This window comes from Canis lupus, chromosome X, assembly GCF_003254725.2.
Source record: "Canis lupus dingo isolate Sandy chromosome X, ASM325472v2, whole genome shotgun sequence".
Taxonomy (NCBI): domain Eukaryota; kingdom Metazoa; phylum Chordata; class Mammalia; order Carnivora; family Canidae; genus Canis; species Canis lupus.
Window position 1 is genome coordinate 25,555,603 of NC_064281.1, and position 21,051 is coordinate 25,576,653.

A 21,051-nucleotide genomic window follows, 5' to 3' on the forward strand; every position below is an offset into this window, starting at 1 on the left:
GCAGGTTCCTCACAGGGAGCCTGATGTGGGACTCACTCCCGGAACTGGAAACACATCCTGAAAAGGCAGACGCTCAACCGCTGAGCCATCCAGGCGTCCCAGGATGTAGGTCTTTTATTGGTTAGAAAACATCTTCACAGGGATCTCTGAGTGGCTCAGCGGGTTTAGCACCTGCTTTTAGCCCAGAGCATGATCCTGGAGTCCTGGGATCGAGTCCCACGTCAGGCTCCCTGCTTGGAGCCTGCTTCTCCCTCTGCCTGTGTCTCTGCCTCTCTTGCTCTCTGTGTCTCTCGTAAATAAGTAAATAAAATCTTTAAAAAAAAAAAAAAGAAAAAGAAAAAGAAAACATCTTCACAGAACTGAAATTGGCTTACAAGGATGCCCAGCTTAAATATGTCACAGTAGCGCACAAAAACAGTTGTTCTTTAGTTCCGTGCTACTCAGTGTGTGGGGTCACAGACAAGCCACATGACAACTTGTTATAAATGCAGATTCACAGGCCCCACTCAAGGCCCATTGTGTCAGAATCTCTGAGGGTGAGGTCCAACAATCTGAATTCCAACAAAATCTCTGAGCGAGTCACACTGATTCACACTGTCTCTATCCCTGACTCTCAAAATTATTGCTTCAGACTCTATGTTTTGTGGTACTCCACTGTATTATATTCCAAGCCTGTTTCCAGATTTAATATCTAATCACTTTTTAAACAGAAGATCTGGGCTTTGCCTAAGTGTCTTTCATGAAGGGTTTGAAACTAAATGTGCTGGATTTAGCAGCTGACACTTAATCTGTGCCAAACAGATGATGTCTAGTAGCAACAGCTGAATCAGTAAACCTTGGTTTACTTTGATCTGGCCCAGAAGGAAAATCACTTCCTCACTGGATAGCTTGTATATGTAAGCCTGCCTGTGTGCTTTACTCCCCCCATGAATGAATCACAAAAACTTCAAGCAATGTATTTCCTAATCATTTTTTGTATTTGTTTCTCAAAGAATAAATCTCTTCATACAATAAGGAAAACAACAAATATTTGAATAATGTTTTACAATTCCAGAGGTGTTTCCATGTGCCTTTAATATTTAATTCTCATGGGAGCCCTGCAAAGTAGTATGAGAACACTGTGACTTTCCATATAGCATGCTGGAAACTTCTAAGTGGAGCCAGAGTAGATGAAAAGGTAGATCTCATAAGACTGGGGTAAGAGAAGGTGACTTCGGTAGTGGGAATGGCCCCCACTCTGACCTATTCACATTGGGGTTCACAGTCCAATCCCAGCCAAGCAGCAATGCTTGAGGATTCCAGGGGAGGTAACATAAGGAAGCTCACAGTCACATGAAGTGACATCAGAGATACCAGATGTGCTGAAGGGATCACCAAAATCGGCATGGAAAAATCTGGCTTTCCAGCTTGACAGCAAGATACTCAAATCTGGGAAGTGAACAAAACAGGGTCATAGGAATCATGTCTCCATTGCTTCCACAACCTAAGTCCTCATTCTCTGCCAGGCACTGTGCTCTTCTCTGGGACTGCACTTAAGAGAAAAAGTACAGGTGGTCCCTGCAACTACGGGACTTTCAGTCTTGTGTGGAAGACAGAGATTAATGAATTAACTATGGAAATTAATGTATAATCATAATCATGAACTGAGATCAGTGTTCGGGGGAAAAGGAATCACACAGGTTTACAAAAGAGGATCTGACCTGGTTGGGAGAGGGAGGACTTCCAGAGAAGTGGCTCTTGAGATGAGATGTGAAAGATTGAGTAGTTATCAGCGAAGCCAGTGTTCTTCAGAGTAATTATTTTCTACCTCATACTTTTGTAAAAACTAAATTTGTGACTTTGTTATATATAACATATTAGCATATCTATTTATACTTGCAATTTATAATAAGTAAACATAGATTTGGAGGGATGTTCTTAGGCCTGCCCTTATAATTTGTGAGGCCCAAGACATTGGGCCTGAAATGATTTAATAGTAACATGTGTAGGTGGGAGGGGACAGAGAACAAAACAATTATTATTATTTCTGCCTTTTAGGAAAACTGAATCAGCTTGGACTCCAAATAGCAAATACTATTGTCCACTAAAGGATCTTTAAGACCTCTCCCATCTCTACAACACACACAAGAATGCTAAACCTCCAGGGAAAACTGCCACATGAGTCTTCAATATGGAACTAAACTGCAACCCTACATTATCTATTACTGCGTAACACATTATCCCCAGAATTAGTGGCTTTAGAATGACATTTATTATCTCATAGTTTTTATGGGCCAGGAATCCAGACATGGTTTAGCTGGTCCTCTGGCTCTGGGTCTCCCACAGGCTCAAGTCATCTCAAGGCACTGACTGGGAGAGATCTGCTTCCTATCTCACTCACATGATTGTGGCAGGATTCAGTTCCCATGTACTCTTGACTGAGGCCTCAGTTCCTCATAAGCTGTTGGCCTTCCTTGCTTCCTTGCCACATGGGCCTCTCTGTAGAACATTTTACAATATGGCAGCTGGTATCATCACATGGAGAGAGTGAAAGGGCAGGAGACAGTGCCAGCAAGACAAGTCAGTCTTAGAACTAATTGCAGAAATGGCGTTCCAACACCTTTGCCATATTCTACTTGTCAGAATCATGTCACTAGGTTCAGTCTGTACTCACAAGGAGGAGATTACATAAGAGTGTGAATACCATGGGGCAGGGGTTATGGGGAGCCATATTCTCAAGCTGCCTACCACAAGTCCCAAAGCAATACTTTGGGAAAACTCAGCAGAAATGAGGTACCTAGTGTAACAATGATTCTCTTCGCTATCTTGGATTGATGCTATCACTGCAAGTGTAAAGTCTGCTCTAAATTTTTCTTAATTTGACATATAGACACACTGTATTCCATGCGGAATTCTCACTCTAGAGCATTGAACCCTGGCTACCTCACTTACTGCATTGCGTAGGACTTCCCTTACTCAGGGCTTGCCAGCCTCACTGGTAGCCTGCCCCAGGACCTTATCACATCTATCAAGAACATGTTTCCTCTATATATAGGCCTGATTGTCCCCTCATTTCACTGAGTTCTCTGCTCAAATATCACATCTTCAGAGAGGCCTTCCTTGACCACCACCTTTCCATCCACCCTTCATTCTCCTTTACTGTGTTTCATGTTTCTCCATAATGCTTATCACTACCAGACATTCTATAATGCACTTTTTGTTTATGTTTATTGTCTGTCTCCTCCAACAAAGATGTACTTTTGGTCCTAAATTGCAGAGCCTAGAGTAATACCAGCACAAAGTAAGTATTAATAAATATTTGTCAGAATGGTAGAGGAATTTTGTTAACGCAAGGGAAACATGTACTTCAAATTTCTGTTTGTATCAGTTTACTAACATGATATACATTCACCTCTGGTTATTAGGAATTATGCCATTATTGTTTCCTGCTTTGACAATGAGGAAATGCATTATAAGGAATGGGAATATTTTCAAGGACTTCTTTTGGAAAAGAAGTCAATATTTGGCAACTTGAATTCCTCTAACAGAATGTACTTTTGGTCTTTGCCAATAAATCTTCATTCATTGAGAAAAGAAAAAGACCTTTAGAACATAGTCCATACTGGGAATTATTGATTTCCTGATATCCATTCCCCTTTGCGATGATTTTCTATATAAACTTGGCTGTGTATTTGTTTGTTTCCATCATGAAGAGAAACCAATGAAATGCAAAAACTCATTGTCAAGATATGTTTTTGGCAATTTCCACAAACACACTTATCTTATCCTGTACTGAAAATTCACTTTGGTAAAGCAAAAAGATTTGAAAGTTTATTCAGGACCCATCTCAAATGAGTGACAAAAAGAATGTTCTTAGGTCAAAAGCCTCTGAATACTTTATTTATTTAGTCTGACTCATCTAAGTCAGTATTTTAGGGAATATAACAATAAATGAAACAAAACATACATATAAAATACTGTGAGATATTATGAGGAACACAAAGATAACTCAGGCTCATATACAGGTAGATGAGCAGTAATATAAAGTATAATTAAGAATGCGAGTTGTGGGGATGCCTGGGTGGCTCAGTCAGTTAAGCATCTGCCATATTCTACTTGTCAGAACCATGATGTCAGGGTCCTGGGATCAAGTTTCATGGCAGGCTCACTGCTCAGTGGGGAGTCTGCTTCTCCCTCTCCCTCTGCTCCTTACCCTGCTTGTGCGCTCGCTCTCTCTCTCCCTTTCTCTCAAATAAATGTTTTTTTTAATTGTGTTGTGGGGTCCCCTGGGTGGTCCCCTCAGTTGCTAAAGCGTCCTACTCTTGATTTCAGCTCAGGTCATGATCTCAGGGTTGTGAGATCAAGCTCCACGTCAGGCTCCACACTGGGCATGGAGCCTGCTTAAGATTCTCTCTCTCTCACCCTCTTTTCTCTCCCTCTCTTAAAAAAAGTGTATTCTGGAGTTAAAACTGTATGGCTTCAGTACTTACCTCATAGTGTTGTTGTGATGGTTAATTTTGTCAACTTGATGGGGCTATAGGGTGCCCAGATATCTGTTTAAACATTATCCTGAGTGTGTCTGGGAGGGGATTTCTGGATGAGATTAACAATTGAATCAGTAGACTGAGTAAAGAAGATTGCCTTTGCCAATATATGTGAGTTCATCCAATCCATTGAAGGCCTGAGTGGAACAAAAAGGCTGAGTAAGGGGCAAATATTCTCTCTGCCTGTCTTCACACTGGGACATCACTCTACTCCTGCCTTTGGAGTAAGACCTGGACTGACACATCATCAGCTCTCCTGCTTTTCATGCTGTTGGACTTGGACTAGAACTATATCATGGGCTCTCCTGCATCTGGACTTCTCAGCTTCCATAGTCACCTGAGCCAATTCCTTCTAATAAATCTCTTGAGAGACAAAGAGAGAACCTATTGGCTCTGTTTTTCTGGAGAACCTTGATATAAAAATACCATGTTTTGAGTGTACAACATACTGGTTTGTAAACCCTGTACATTACTCAGTGCTCACACAAATCAGTGTAGTCACTGTCTGTTAGCATATAATGTTATTACAATATTATCAACTATATTTCCTCTATTGTACTTTTCATTCCTGTGACTTTCCACACCAGCTGCACCAATTTACATTCCCTCCAGCAGTGCACAGGGTTCTCCTTTCTCTGCATCCTTGCCACCACTTTTTTTTTTCTTGGTTTTTGATATTAGATTTTCTGACTGGTATGCAGTGATGATATCTCATTGTGGTTTTGATTTGTATTTTCCTGATGATGAGTGATGTTAAGCATCTTTCACGTGTCTGTTGGCCATCTGCATGTCTTCTTTGGAAAAATGTCTATTCAGGTCCTCCACTCATATTTAATTAGATTATTTGTTGTTGGTTTTTTTTTGGTTTTGAGTTGTGTAAGTTCTTTACATATTTTAGATAGTATCCCCTTATGAGATATGACACTTACAAGCATCTTCTCCTGTTCAGTAGGCTTCCTTTTGGTTTTGATGATAGTTTCCATCTCTGTGTAAAGGCTTTTTATTTTGGGGTAGTTCCATGAGTTTATTTTTTGTTTTCATATCCCTTTCCTAGGGAGACATATTCATAAATATGTTACTGAGGCTAATGTCTAAGAGATTACTGCCTGTGTTTTTTTAAAGATTTTTATTTATTTATTCATGAGAGACATAGAGAGAGAGGCAGAGACACAGGCAGAGGGAGAAGCAGGCTCCTTGCAGGGAACCTGATGTGGGACTTGATCCTGGGACCGGGATCACGCCCTGAGCCAAAGGCAGATGCTCAACCGCTGAGCCACCCAGGTGTCCCAACTGCCTGTGTTTTCATTTCAGAGTTTTACTATTTCAGGTTTCACATTTAGGTCTTTAATCCATTTTGAATTTATTTGTGTGTAGGGTGTAAGAAAGTGGTCCAATTTCATTCTTTTGCATATAGCTGTCCAGTTTTCCCAACACAGTTTGTAAAAGAGATTGACTTTGCCCCACCATATATTCTTCCTCCCCTTTTATAGGTGACTATATACATGTGGGTTTATCTTTGGGCTCTCTATCCTGTTCTGTTGATCTATGTGTCCATTTTTGTGCCAGTACTCTTTTGATTACTATAGCTTTGTAGTAAAGCTTGAAATAGGGGATTGTGAGTGATACCTCTGGCTTCATTCTTTCTCAAGATTGCTTTGGCTCTTCAGGATCTTTTGTGGTTCCATACAAATTTTACTATTATTTCTTCTAGTTTTGTGAAAAATACTATTAGCATTTTGATAGGGATTGCATTGCGTCTGTAGATTGCTTTAGTACTTTGCACATTTTAACGTTAATTTTTCCAGTCCATGAGCATGGCGTATCTTTCCATTTGTTTGTGTCGTCTTCAATTTGTTTCATCAGTGTCTTGTAGTTTTCAGAGTATAAGTTTATCAATTCCTTGGTTAAATTTATTCCTGGATATTTTATTCCCTTTTTAAAAGATTTTATTTATTTATTCATGAGAGAGAGAGAGGCAGAGACACAGGCAGAGGGAGAAGCAGGCTCCCTGCAGGGAGCCCGATGTGGGACTCGATCCTGGAGATCCAGGATCAGGCCCTGGGCTGAAGGCGGCGCTAAACCGCTGAGCCACCCGGGCTGCCCATATTCCTTTTAATGCAATTGTAAATGGGATTGTTTTCTTTTTTTTAATTTTTTTTAATTGGAGTTCAATTTGCCAACATATAGTGGGATTGTTTTCTTAATGTCTCTTTCTCCTAGTTTGTTATTAGTGTATGGAAATGCAACAGATACCTGTATATTAATTTTGTATCCTACAATTTTACTAAATTCATCTATTAGTTCCAATAGTTTTTTTGGTGCAGTCCTTAGGGCTTTTTTTTATATAATATCATGTCATCTGCAAATAGTGACAGTTTTACTTTTTCCTTACCAATTTTGATGCTATTTTTCTTGTATGATTGCTGTGGCTAGGATTTCCAGTCTGTGTTGATTAAAGGTGGCAAGAGTGAATATCCCTGTCTTATTCCTGATCTTAGAGGAAAAACTCTCAGTTTTTCACCATTGAGTATGATGTTAGATGTGAGTTTCTCATATATAGCCTTATTGTGTTGAAGTGTGTTCCCTCTAAACCCATTTTGTTGAGAGTGTCCACAAGCACTGTTGTTCCTATAAAAATCTCCTGGAGATCCCTGCCCCTCTGGCCCTGTACAAAGATTAGCCAATAAATCTCCTTCAGGCACTTTTCAAACTGCTGCTTCTCTGCTGTGTCTCATACTGCGTTTTTAGTGTGCTGACTCTTTAAGAGGCAGAGATTCATTTTCCTATTACCCTCCAGCTCTCCTGGAGTTAAGCCCCACCAATTATTAAAGCTCCTGGAGTTAAGTCCTACTGATTTATTTTATTTTATTTTATTTTATTTTATTTTATTTTATTTTTTCTTTTCCTTCCTTTAGAAAGAGCAAGTGGTGGGGGGAGGGTGCAGAGGGAGAGATCAGATCTTAAGCAGGCTCCACACCTAGCACAGAGCCCAATGTGGGGCTTGATCTCACCACTCTGAGATCATGACCTGAGCCAAAATCATGAGTCAGATGCTTAACTGACTGAGTCACCTAGGCGCCCCAGGTCCTGCTGATTTTCAAAGCCAGACTTTATGGGGACTTACCTTCCCAAGCCGGGTCCTTGGGGCTGGAGGTATCTGGTGTGTGGTCCAGTCCCCTCACTCTTCCGTACTTATGATGTCCCTCCCATTTGTGGTTAGTAACACTGGGAGTTTGGTTCCTGACTGTGTCTCTGCCCCTCTTTCCCTTTTCAATGACGAATCATGAAAGATCTGTTCCACTAGTCTTCAGGTTGTTTTTAGAGGGGCTTGAAGTAGATGTAGTTGTTGCATCAGTGTGTCTGTGGAATGATCTTTTTAAAGATTTATCTAGGGGTACCTGAGTGGCTCCATCAGTTTAAGTGTCTGCCTTCAGCTCAGGACATGATCCTGGAGTCCTGGGGTTGAGCCCCACATCAGGTTCCCTGCTCAGTGGGGAGTCTGCTTCTCCTTCTCTTTCTGCCTATCCCTTCCACTTGTGCACTCTCTCTCTTTAGAGTGTGAAGGGAGGGACTGAGGGAGAAGGAGAGAGAATCCCAAGCCAACTCCATGCTGAGCAGGGAGCCCAAAGCAGGGCTCAGTCCCATGACCCTGAGATCATGACCTGAGTTGAAGGCAGACACTTAGCTGACTGAGACACCCAGGTGTCCCTATAATTGATATTTAATGTTGATTTCATATTCAACAATCTTGCTAAACTCTACTAATTTATTTATTGATTATTTTGGATTTGCCATGTATATACGTAATGATTATCATTTGTAAATGGCACTTTTAATTCCTCTTTTGTACTGCAGCCTAAAGGTTTCCATGTTGTCTATCATTCTAACTACTAGCTATGTCTTGATACTTGTATAGAAGTGTATATAATTTTTTTAAAAAAAAAAAGAAGTGTATATAATTTTTAAGCAAGTTCTTATGGAGTGATGACATATGCAGAAAAAATATATGAATCATAATTATACAAGCCGATGAATTGTTACAAAGAAAACATCCACGTGACCAGCAAATCAAGGAAAAGACCATTACCAGCACATCAGAAGCTCCTAAGCGTTTTCCTAAAAGTAACCAGTATCTTGTTTTCTAAAACTGTATCTTGGTCTTACCTTTTTGTAAACTTAAGTTATAGCACTTAATCTTTTTTTTTTACATTTTTAAGTACTTAATCTTTTGTGATGATTTCCTTCTCAATATTAGTAAGTATCCATGCCATGTAGCGATTCATTTGTATGGCTCTGCAGTATTCCATTGTAATCTAACATTTTGACATTTTGGTAGTTTCCAGTTGGGGTTTAATAAGAATAATGTTATGAGAATTCTCATACATGTTTCTTGGTATATGTATATATATGTTTCTGTTCAATAATGCTGAAGAATGGAAATTCTAGCTTAATAGAACAAAGAGGAAAACACGTAAGATCTCAGTAAGTACAGTGAAAGTGTTATAAAATAATGACTAAGATCCCAACAGGCAGAGTTTTCATGCATGTATGTCTCCGGGCATGTGTAATCAGGTATCTACACAGTCTTGGAGAAACTGTGCAGTTAAGTAACTACATTCATTCAATAAATATGTATAGACGTGCTATTAAGTGCCTGGTAGGATTTTAGACTAGGGACCCAGCGATAACCAAAATGCAGTCCGTCACTTAAAGTTGCTTGCAGTCCAGCACAAGGTTCTTTCTCTAAAGGGTCTCCCTAGCTTCCCAAGTAATATTAGCCAATCCACACTGCATGTGACTCCACTCAGATACTTTCTAACCTACCATACTGTTTGTAGGTATAGTAGCAAATTGATTTTATGAAGTTACTAATGATTTAAACTGCATCAGTAATATCACATAAGGAAACAAAATTATAATGCCAGGTCATTCTTATGGCAATTTAATAGAGCATGGGAAAAATGTGAAACGAAGAAACAAAAAATATAAGAAAAGGCAATGAAATAGAAGAGAAAGTCCATGCTATTTTGAAAAGATTTAAAAATATCAAGGAGATACTATGAATGACCTTTGTCAGCAGATAAAATGTGAAAGAAGCAAAAAAGAGAAAAATGCTCATATGATGATTAATCGAAATCAAAGAGAGAATACAGTAATATTATGTGTAATCAGAACCTATTTGAGTAGTATAGGTTTGGAAAAATCACCATAAGGACCTTGATCTGCCTAAATGTATATTGTGTTGTGTCTTAAAAAGGCATAATAGTCTGAAAGGTTGTCATTTAGTTTTTTAGACTCTGCAACTGTTGTCCTTACTGACAAAGTAGAATTAGTAACAATATCATACAAATTTAGCAGGTAAAAGCCACTGATGTACTCTGATAGCTCAGACCTCTCAGTCCCTACCTCCAGCTACCCAAGTGGCAATTCTACAGGTAGTATTTTCCTTCATTTCAGGAACAAACAACTAAAGAACTATAGCAAAGCATGCATTCAAAACTACCCTTACTAATTCCTCAAGCCCTTGGAACTTTCTTTTTTTTAAGATTTTATTTATTTATTCACGAGAGACACACACACACAGAGAGAAAGAGGTAGAGACACAGGCAGAGGGAGAAGCAGGCTCCATGCAAGGAGCCTGACGTGGGACTCAATCCTGGGTCTCCAGGATCACGCCCTGGGCCGAAGGCGGCGCTAAACCGCTGAGCCACTCGGGCTGCCCCCTTGGAACTTTCTAGTCCAGTCTTAGCCCACCTGTACATAGTTGATGTGAACTGTGGATAATTTCACTGTGATGTATCATGAATGCTGCTGAGTTGCACTTTTATTCTCCATTAATTGCTCAAAACTTCCCCAGGGGCTGATTTTGTTGCTCACATAGATCCTTATATGAAAAACTTGTAGAATATATTCCTAAAACATCCGATTCATTCTTGTATACTGTTGGGGGAAATATAAATTGGTTTATACTGGCTCAATATTTCCAAAGAGCAATAGCCAATTACATGGAATTTAAATATACATATTCTTTGACCCAAAATTCTAGTTCTAAAAGTTTATCCTACAATATGCTTTCATATATGCAGAGATGTATGTTCAAAAATATTTTTTCCAGCATTTCTAGAGTAGCAAGAAAATGAAACAAGATACATAGCTAATCTCATTGGCTGAATCAATTGTAGTAGATTGTAATATCCTGCCATCTTTGAAACATATGAGATAAAGCCATATGTGATGGCAAGGAAAGAGGTAATGATGGAATATTTTTAAATAGATTATAGAACAGCCTGTGTGGTCTACATTTAGATAAGTGTGTATTTATTTATTTATTTATTTATTTATTTATTTATTTATTTATACAATAGGTAATATCCATAATCAATGGATGCTCTATTTGGGATTAGGATTATGTGGGAGATTGGCCATTTCTACTTCATATGCATACATATTGCTTAAATATTTAATCAAAAGGTCACATGAGTTCTATCATGTTAAAAGAGGCCTCTCCCTTTTGAAAAAAAATTATTCTTTAAGGATCATTGTTCCAATTTGTCATGGCCATTTAAAAACATATCTTGTTTTACAACCATACATAAATCAGGAGCACTGACAGATATTCTCCTCGGTCCAGATCATCAGCTAAGATTTATTCACAAGATTTATTCCACCCATTTTGGCTTCTTCCCAGTCAACTATTATTGACTCCTTGGACACCCCCCACCTCCAGCACACACACACACAGAGAACTGTGACACCATTGTGGCTCATACCCCCTGCTCCCCTACTATTCCGACTTCCTATTGTTTCCTATCCATCAATCTTTTTTTTTTTTTAGATTTTTTTAAAATTTATTTATTCATGAGAGACAGAGAGAGAGAGAGAGGCAGGGACACGGGCAGAGGGAGAAGCAGGCTCCATGCAGAGAGCCTGACGTGGGACTCGATCCCAGGTCTCCAGGATCACGCCCTGGGCCGAAGGCGGCACTAAACTGCTGAGCCACCTGGGCTGCCCTTACCCACCAATCTTAATGCCTTTCACTGTTGTTATTTGGCTGGCTCAATGCAAGAGCTCTTGTGCATTCCAGCCCAGACCTTTCTACTTCCTTTTGGATCTAACAGTGATCCAAATGACACGAATATAAATATATGAAATATATAAAGTACCATCCCTGTGATACAGGCCTGTAATTTTTACCAAGTATTCATGTTTTTGACTAACTTTCCTGGCCACCTTGCAACTGGGCAGAGCCAAAACTGACTAGATCTGGGCAATGGACTGTGAGCAAAAGTGGCAATGTATGGGCTAAGACCATGAAAAGTTGTTTTGAGACCCTCGATATTCTAGTCTGCTGTGATGCTCTGGGACAGCAAGATGGCAGTGGACTGCTTCCCCTTCTCTTCTAGCTTCCAAATATCATGCAGCTGTTTCTCATTGGGGAAATCCAACTGAAAACTTGTTCACAAGAGAATGTGAGAAATAGAGTTTCCAAGATTCCAGCCATGGGATATAGAAGAGAGCTTGGAAGGGCACAGTGTATACACCAACAAAAAGTATTGCCCATGAGCAACAGATTTTCTTATAAATAGAAGGGGTCCAAGCTTATTCCTATTATAACAGCCTTCTCCTGTATTTGCACACCAAACTTCCTGAATCAGTGAAGTATAGTGTGATGTTAGAGCAAATGAGCCAGGAGCTCACATCAAAGAATGTTTACTCATGAGATCATTGTTGAGACAGAAAATAAATGTTGAGAACAATTGGACTAGAGAATCTGGAAGCACATCTTTAAGCTTCCTACCCCAGCTCCATAGCAACGTGAAAAACATGTCTCCAATACGTGCTAATCAAATCAAGTCAAAGGTAACAATCGTACTTTAACCATAAGAGTGAAAGCTCTGTTTATCTTCCATAACAGAATATTTTAGGTCTTGAGAATGAGATCATTTGAGATTCTGTCAAAATACGTGGCATCAGATTAATCTTAATTTAGTTTCTTAACTAAACTAACACTGGAATTGAGTCCTTCTGCATACTTCAGAGCCATTTTTTACTGTAATGTGTAAGCATTCATGTCCTCTCAAGCCACCACCCTTAGTGTTAGCCCTTTCAATAATAGAACGGGTCGTTCGCTCATTATAAGGTGATAGGAATTCAATCAACACTCCTTCAGGCTTCTGAGAGGCAGCAGAGTACAGCCTGCTTTCATTTTTCCCCTTTCAAATGGATATTCAGCAATTTAAATATTACTATGTTTGATTATCCATATCTGAGTATGGCCCTTCCTTATGTTATTTTTTTTCTTTTTTTTTCCTTCCTTATGTTAATTTAAACAGTTCTTTGCATGTCCACATTACCCTCATCCTGGAGGCAGTAGGAGATAGAGGTTAGGCACACAGGGGATGGTATCAGACTGTTGGGTTTGAATCTGGCTTAACCACTTCTAGCCATGTGACCTTGGGCAAGTTCCTTAATCTTTCTTTACCTCAGCTTCTTCACCTGTTAAATGGAAATAACAGTACCTATCTTATAGGATTGCTGTGATTATTAAATGAGATAACACAGGTATGGCACTGAGAACAGTGCCAAGCATGTAGTAAGAGCTCAATAATATTAACAATTATTGTTGTTCAGTGACATATTTCTCCCATGGGCCTAATCAAAACTACTGTACCCTCTATTTGAAGCTTTCTTACTCCATACAGCGTTAGCAGCTCTAAGAATCTCTCTGTGCATCATGGTGTGAGATTTGTGTGCCTGGTGATTGGAATCACATCCTAATCACCAGGAGACATTATTTTATCTGAAAAAGAAGTAAAGTGGCCCCATTTACAATGGCATCAAAAAACAATAAAATACTTAGGAATAAATTAAACCAATGAAGTCTGTACACTGGAAACTATAAGACATGAATGAAAGAAATTGAAGAAGAAACAAAGAAATGGAGAGGTATCCTGTGTTTATGGGTTGGAAGAATTAATATTGTCACAATGTCCATACCACCCAAAGCCATCTGTTAGATTCAAGGCAATCCCGACCAAGGTTCCAGTGGCATTTTTCTACAGAAGTAGAAAAAGCAATCCTAAAATTCACAAAAGACCCCAAATAGCCAAAGTAACTCTGAACAAGAACAAAGTGGGAAGTGTCATACTTTCTGATTTCTAATATATCTTTTGAGCCCACTTAGGCAATAAGAGCTTGGGGAGCCTTCTGAAAGCTGGATCATTTCCACCACACAAAATAGTGGTCAATATCAGGGAAATACAAATCAAAACCACAATGAGATACCACCTCACACCAGTGAGAATGGGGAAAATTAACAAGGCAGGAATCCACAAATGTTGGAGAGGATGCGGAGAAAAGGGAACCCTCTTGCACTGTTGGTGGGAATGTGAACTGGCGCAGCCACTCTGGAAAACTGTGTGGAGGTTCCTCAAAGAGTTAAAAATAGACCTGCCCTACGACCCAGCAATTGCACTCCTGGGTATTTACCCCAAAGATACAGATGCAATGGAACGCCGGGACACCTGCACCCCGATGTTTCTAGCAGCAATGTCCACAATAGCCAAACTGTGGAAGGAGCCTCGGTGTCCATCGAAAGATGAATGGATAAAGAAGATGTGGTTTATCTATACAATGGAATATTACTCAGCCACTAGAAAGGACAAATATCCACCATTTGCTTCGACGTGGATGGAACTGGAGGGTATTATGCTGAGTGAAATGAGTCAGTCGGAGAAGGACAAACATTATATGTTCTCATTCATTTGGGGAATATAAATAATAGTGAAGGGGAATGGAAGGGAAGGGAGAAGAAATGGGTAGGAAATATCAGAAAGGGAGACAGAACATGAAGACTCCTAACTCTGGGAAATGAACTAGGGGTGGTGGAAGGGGAGGAGGGCGGGGGTGGGGGTGACTGGGTGACAGGCACTGAGGGGGGCAATTGACAGGATGAGCACTGGGTGTTATTCTGTATGTTGGCAAATTGAATATTCTGTATGTTAGTAAATTGAACACCAATAAAAAATAAATAAATAAATAAAAAATAAAAATAAAAAAATAAAAAAAAATAGTGGTCAACTTACAGGCAGTTTCCCAGACATGCCAGGCTCCCTCACTCCCCTGTGGCTTTACATGTGCTGCCCTGCTGTCTACAGTGTCCTTCATCCTATTTCATCTGGATAACTCCTATGTATCCTTTAAGACACAGGTTAAACACTACCTCCTGTGAGAAGCCTTTGCTAATGTGCTGCCACCCACCATCTCTACTGGACAACCTAGAACCAGGTTAAGTGAGCTAGCCAGTACTGTCCTTCCTTGTTTTCTGGGCACTCCTCTGTCATTGCATTTATTTCCTATCTTTTTTTTAAAGATGTATTTATTTTAGAGAAAGGGAGGACATGGGAGGTGGGTAAAAGAAGAGGGAGAGAGAGAATCTCAGGCAGACTCCCTGCCAACTGTGGAGTCCCATATGGGACTCTATCCCAGGACCCTGAGATCATGACCTGAGCTGAAATCAAGAGTCAGAGTCAGATGCTCAACCGACTGAGCCACTCAGGTGCCCCTTATTTCCTATCTTGACACTCGTTTCTTATTTCCTTTCATCAGCAGCCTATCCATTCTTTCAATGCAAGAACTTTTGTCTTTAGTGCCTGCATAGGGAAGAATAGTTTTGTGGAATAAAGTAGAAGGTCAGTAGTCATTCATTCACGTATGTCTACTGAACACAACATTCCTTTATCATTCTGGATTTAGGCATATCAAAGAATAAGAACGCATGATAGGTGCTATGGAGAATGCATCATCCTAATCAGAGCAAGAAGGCAGAGACACATGAAAATGTAGAAGTGAAAGTAGTATGTCAGCAACTGCTACATTATGGCTACATGATGAGCAACCTCAGAAATCTCAGTGATATAGGGGTGTCTGGGTGGAACAGTTGGTTGAGCTACCGACTTCTGGTTTTGCTCAGGTCGTGATCTCAGGGTTGTGAGATTGAGCCCTGTGGGCTCCACACTCAGCATGAAGTCTGCTTGAGATTCTCTCTCCCTCTACCTTTACTCCTCCCACTCGTGCGCTCTCTCTCTCAAGTAAATAAATAGATAGATTTTTTTTAATCTCAGTGATATAAAACAGCAAGCATTATTGTCATTCCAAGGTATGCTGTTGTGCTGATCAAATTCAGGCTTCACTCCAAATTGAATTTGTATCTGACCTCCTAGCACCTAGCTAGGGCATTATCTTCTCAGGGAGCATCCCTGGAGCACAAGAGGGAAGCCAAACCACCAACACACACTTAGGCTTCTGCTCACACTCCATTGGCCAATGCAAGTCACACCTCGAAGAACGGCATCCAGGGAGGAGGATCCACGGCTCTACCCACAGCGAAGGAGTTAGGAAATGAATATTTGCTAAATGATAAATTATCATAGAGAGTATCAGAATATCCATTCTCAATGCCTGGTAATGCCACTGAGTGCTCCGAATGTACAGGGAAGAGCAAGATTTTAATGGGTCAGGGTAGACGTGGAAGATTTGACAAATAAGACATTTCAGCCAGGCCTTTAAAAATAGGTAAAACTGCATTAGAGTGAGTGGGAAAATGGCAGGTTTCTGGCCTGGGGGGACTGAAGGAGCTGAGGGAGCGAGGTGTAATATCCATCACACAGCTCATTGTGCTGAAGATAACTGAGTGCCAAAGGGGACCGGAAGGGTTGGCTAGAGAAGTTGGAATTTCTCCTTCATTGCTTGTTCAGCTCTTGAACTATTCAGAGCAGTAGGTGGTGTGACTACTCCTGACTCTACCTCTTTGCTCATTTTGTACTTTTTGCAGTGTCCCTGCCCCCAAATATCAGTCAGGGATTAGTTCACGCTGCCTTAGCAAAATAGAATACCAAGGAAGGTAAGCAGACCAGGACAGGAAAACGGAGGCTCCGTGAGAGCCATGCATGGCCACGTCACATCCCATAAGTATAGTGAGTCTAGCATGGATGCTATTAAAACTGGACTCAGAGCTTACACTGTCACCACCGGAGCACGCTGGGACATAGGATCCCAGCCTTTACCATCAGCATCACGGTCTCTATGGCCCCTCAAAAGGGCCGGCACCACTGCTGCTGCTGCTGCTGCTTCCGCTCCCACTCGTGTGCTACGCACAGTCTAAGTAGTGCCTGCTATTGGGCACCTATCCCAGAGTTAAACGTTGGGGTGGATGCACCTAATTGGTTGAGCTGAGGTCACCTGTCCATACCTTTGCCGTAGGGCCTGCCGGGAAATCAAATATCTGCCACTTTCATTATTGATATGGGGAAATAGGCCCCACTTCCCATTCATAAGGCAGAAGAGCTTCCAAGACCCAGAAGTGGCTCTGCAGCGGGCAGTCAGAACAGGTATCCACTGACCCTAAAAGCTGCCCCCGGCCTTTGGGGGTTTTTTTGTTGTTGTTGTTCGTTTGTTTTAACTATTAACATAGCAACCTACACCTTCTTCCTCTGGGATCCTAGCACAATTTATTTTGGAACTACCCCTTAGATGTTTGTCTCATGCAACTCTGAGTCCTCCAAATGTGTGCTTGCCTCTCTAGCAGCTTGGAAGCGGTGCAGGGGCACCGGCCACAGATTGTGTTTCTAGGACCCCAAGGTGCTTCTCACAGGTGATGGCTGCTAGAGAACCACTGTGATTGGCGAAGGCAGCGATTGCGCACCGAGGGCCGGACGGGGCAGTGCGAGCGGGATGTGCTCATCTTACGACGTTTCGGGCCCGCAGCGATAACGGTCTGAGTTGGGCATCGGAGTGGAGGGGAAGGGACAGATGACCCACTTCAAGGCGGCGGCGGCGGAGTGCACGCCTCGGGAGAGCTGGCGGCCACGCGTCTTCCCAGCTGCTCCAAAGCCTAGCCTTCAGTGACATCTCATCAGGAGCTTGGAATGGGCTGTGGTGGGAATATTTACACCACAGATTCTGCAAATGCTAAGAATCTGGACTCCTTTTCTTGTCGGGGAACCAGTTGTTAAACATTTGCCAGCCTGCCATGGCGCTAAGGAAAAAGAAAGGCTCGCTACACTCTTTCATTCTGGAAACGGAGTCAGCAGCTTAAACCTTATCGCGTGTCGGTTATGCACGTCTTGCGTCTAACTCGTTCGGGGGTGACTCTTTAGGTACGAAGGATCTTATTTGCCTGTAAGGAAGCAGAGGGGATGTGTAAGAGGACAGGAGGGTTTATATGATTCATAATTTGGTAAGAAGATCTTTCGGGTTTTTGAGACCCTTCCAGTATCACTTAAACTGACAGCCGAATGACAATTTAATCAGTGTGATTTAGTTTGGAGGGGATACCTCGGTAAAACCGATGCAGAGAAACCAGATTAACAACCAAGAGCACATTCCGAACTCCACGTTTGCCGACAGCCCTTCCACCCCCCTCCCCTAGACAGCCTCCGTCATTAGTATAGGTGTTCTCATCGCAGGAGGGAGAAACAATGCACCATTTGAATCCGCAGGCAAAGGACAGCCGAGGCACTGCACCCTCAAATGAACACTGGTGTAAGACAATGCAAGACGACTCCCCTCAAGTAGAAAATAATATATGCATCTCCATTTGAACTGCACGATTCTATAACAGCTTCCTAACCTTCTTGTTCAAATGTTAACGAAAGGCTTTCCCAGGCAGGATCCGCTCAGAAAGCTTTGCCACTCACTGGTCCTTTCCTGCTATGTTCCTCTCTCAGGGTGGGGTGGACCCTGGTGTCATGTGTCCATCAAAGGGAACAATTGCAGAGGGGTCTCCAAATGACTGTTTTGTCCAGCGTTAAGTGGCAGAGTGGCGGTGTTTCCTTTTGTGAGATGAAGGACGCTGGCACTTAAAAGTCTTTTAGAAGAAAAATTGAGAGCAATTTCTGTAAAAACTTAAAATTAAATGTGTGGCTTTTTTTCTATTGTGCCGCATCTGGTTTCTGTAGAATGAATCTTGTTGATGCCAGCTTCAAGGTTGCTATTCTTTGTGCTTTTAAACCAAGGTCAAGCTACAGGCAGCTCAGAGGCCTTGAGATTGTCATTGACAAGGAAAATAGAAGCTTTCTGGCTGGAGCGCTAATTAATCACTTCTAGAAAAATAGAAATGGGGTAAAATATAGACACAAAATTTTGCATGTCTACAGCTAATAGAAAATTTACTTGGTGATCTTATGCATGTAATTATATGTGTATCAACATACTTTATAGCACATTAAAATATATGCTCTGTAACTAGATAAGTTTGGAGGAGAATATATAGTCTATACTACAACAACTTTCCAAATTGCTGTTGTAGTCAAGGCTGCCCTTCAGGAAGTCCATAGTTAACTGTCTCAATTAAAATCTGGTTCTGTACTTACCACTGGATTTCACTGGATTTCAGGATCTCCTAAGTAACTTAAGACAAAGAATGCTGCTGATAGCACATTTCTCCTCACTTACGAAATATTTAACAGTTAACCCTGGAAGAATTCACATACGAAGGGTTTCTGGAAATAAGTGCTTACATTCAAAACTTGTGCATGAAAATTGATTTGTTTCAAGGTCAGAGTTTACTCATTCTGACCAGTCTTCGAAGTTTTAATGAGCACCTATTACATGCCAGGTGTTGTGAGATTACTACAGACAAAAAGTATATTTCAGATATTCTTCTGAAATACTTAACATAATGCAGTTTATATATAGTCAGCTCACAATGAGCCCTTTTTGTGAACTGCTGGCTTAAGAGTCGGTTTGATTTTTTTGTTGTTGTTACGTTAAAGATGTTTACCTTAAATGGACAGTTAGAAATTGTTTTCAGGCAGAAACTCAACCTGATTTTTAATACAAATAAGTAGCAGCATGGTCCTGTAAGAAAGCAAAGCCTTCTGATTTAAAAAGATGGTGTGAGTAGAGTCATATTCTGTTTTTCCAGAATGTTAAGAAACCAAATCTATATTATTCATTTTTTCATTACACAATGAAGCACACAACAGTGAAACACTGAAAACTTCCTATGAACCAGGAATTGTATAAAGCTCTAATGATATAACAATGATCAAAACATCCACCATGTTTGCCCTCATGGAATTTTGGATCTAATCAGGGAACTCAATCACTTTTCTGACAGGAGAAACAACCACCTGCTATGGGAAGATTTTGGAAGGTCGCTCAACCCAGAATGGGTGTTGGGGCAGGGTTGCCCACAGGAGGTAGCCTCTAAACCCGAAACCCAAAAGAGATAAAAGGATTAGTAGGCTGAAGAAACCAGTGCCATTCCAGGTAGCAGAAAGAGCAACTGTTCAAGGGAGGAAAAAGACCCTGAAGGGTTTAGAATCATTTGATTGTGTCTTGAGTTCAGCATTTGAAAAACAAACAAACAGTGGGAGATGAGGTTCTGAACCCCAAGCCATCGAAGGGTTTCAGTAAGGGATTATTATGAGATTTGTGTCTTAAAATGATCACTCTGGCCACAGTATCAAAGTATGAGAGGATGCTAGCCTGAATTAAAATGGTGACCGTAGGATAGAGAAAATGTGGTCTGATTGGATCAGTGATTAGTCTGGAATCTGCAAGATTGGTGATAAATTGTACATGGAAAGTAAGGGTGAAATAGGTCTATGACAGAGTTTCTCTACTTTGCCACTATGGATATTTTGGATAAGACCATTCCTTATTGTTGTGGCCTGGCCTGTGCACTGTACTATGTTTTATAGTATCTCTGGTCTCTACCCACTAAATCGCAGAAGCCCTCTCCCCGTAGCTGGGACAACCAGAAATGTCTCCAAATATTGCCAGTGTCTCATCGGGGAGCAAAACTGCCACTGATTGAGAACCACTTGTCTATTCAGATGTCAGTGTTTTCCAGCCTTGGCTACACATTAGAATCACCTGGGAAGTTTTCTAAAGACACTAATGTCTTGTCCTCATACACTGCCCATTGGATCAGAATCTCGAAGGGTAAGACCTAGACATGGCTATTTTCTGAAATAAATTCCAGTGTGCAGCTAAACTTGAGCAAACTGCTGATTATAGAATAATATTTAAATATAATAAACTCAAAAAAATAAAATAAAATAAAATAAATAAATATAATAAACTCAGAAGATTAACAAATACTACATATTTCAATCATATTGCAATCTCAGAAGATTGCAAACACTACATATTTTGCTACATTTTCAACATTTTGAAGTAAATTTTTAAATGCCCTGCTCTTCATAATGAATATAGTGTAAATGTTTCCTTGTGATTCAGAGCCATATTATGAACACTTGAAAATATTAATGTACAATTAAAAAACTGCTGTGAGGCATTATTCCATGGATAGAGTGTCTAACTCACTCATCAGTTAGCCCAAGAGTATGATTCATTGCTGATTTTGCCTTTGTTTTTGGATACCTCTAGCAAGTCCAAGAAATTACGGACATTCAAGGGTCATTTCTTGTTGTTATTGGTGCTTCTATATTTATTTATCTCTCCCTTGCCCTCAATCAGCAACCTTTATTCACTACACTTCATAGTCCAATTTGGGATG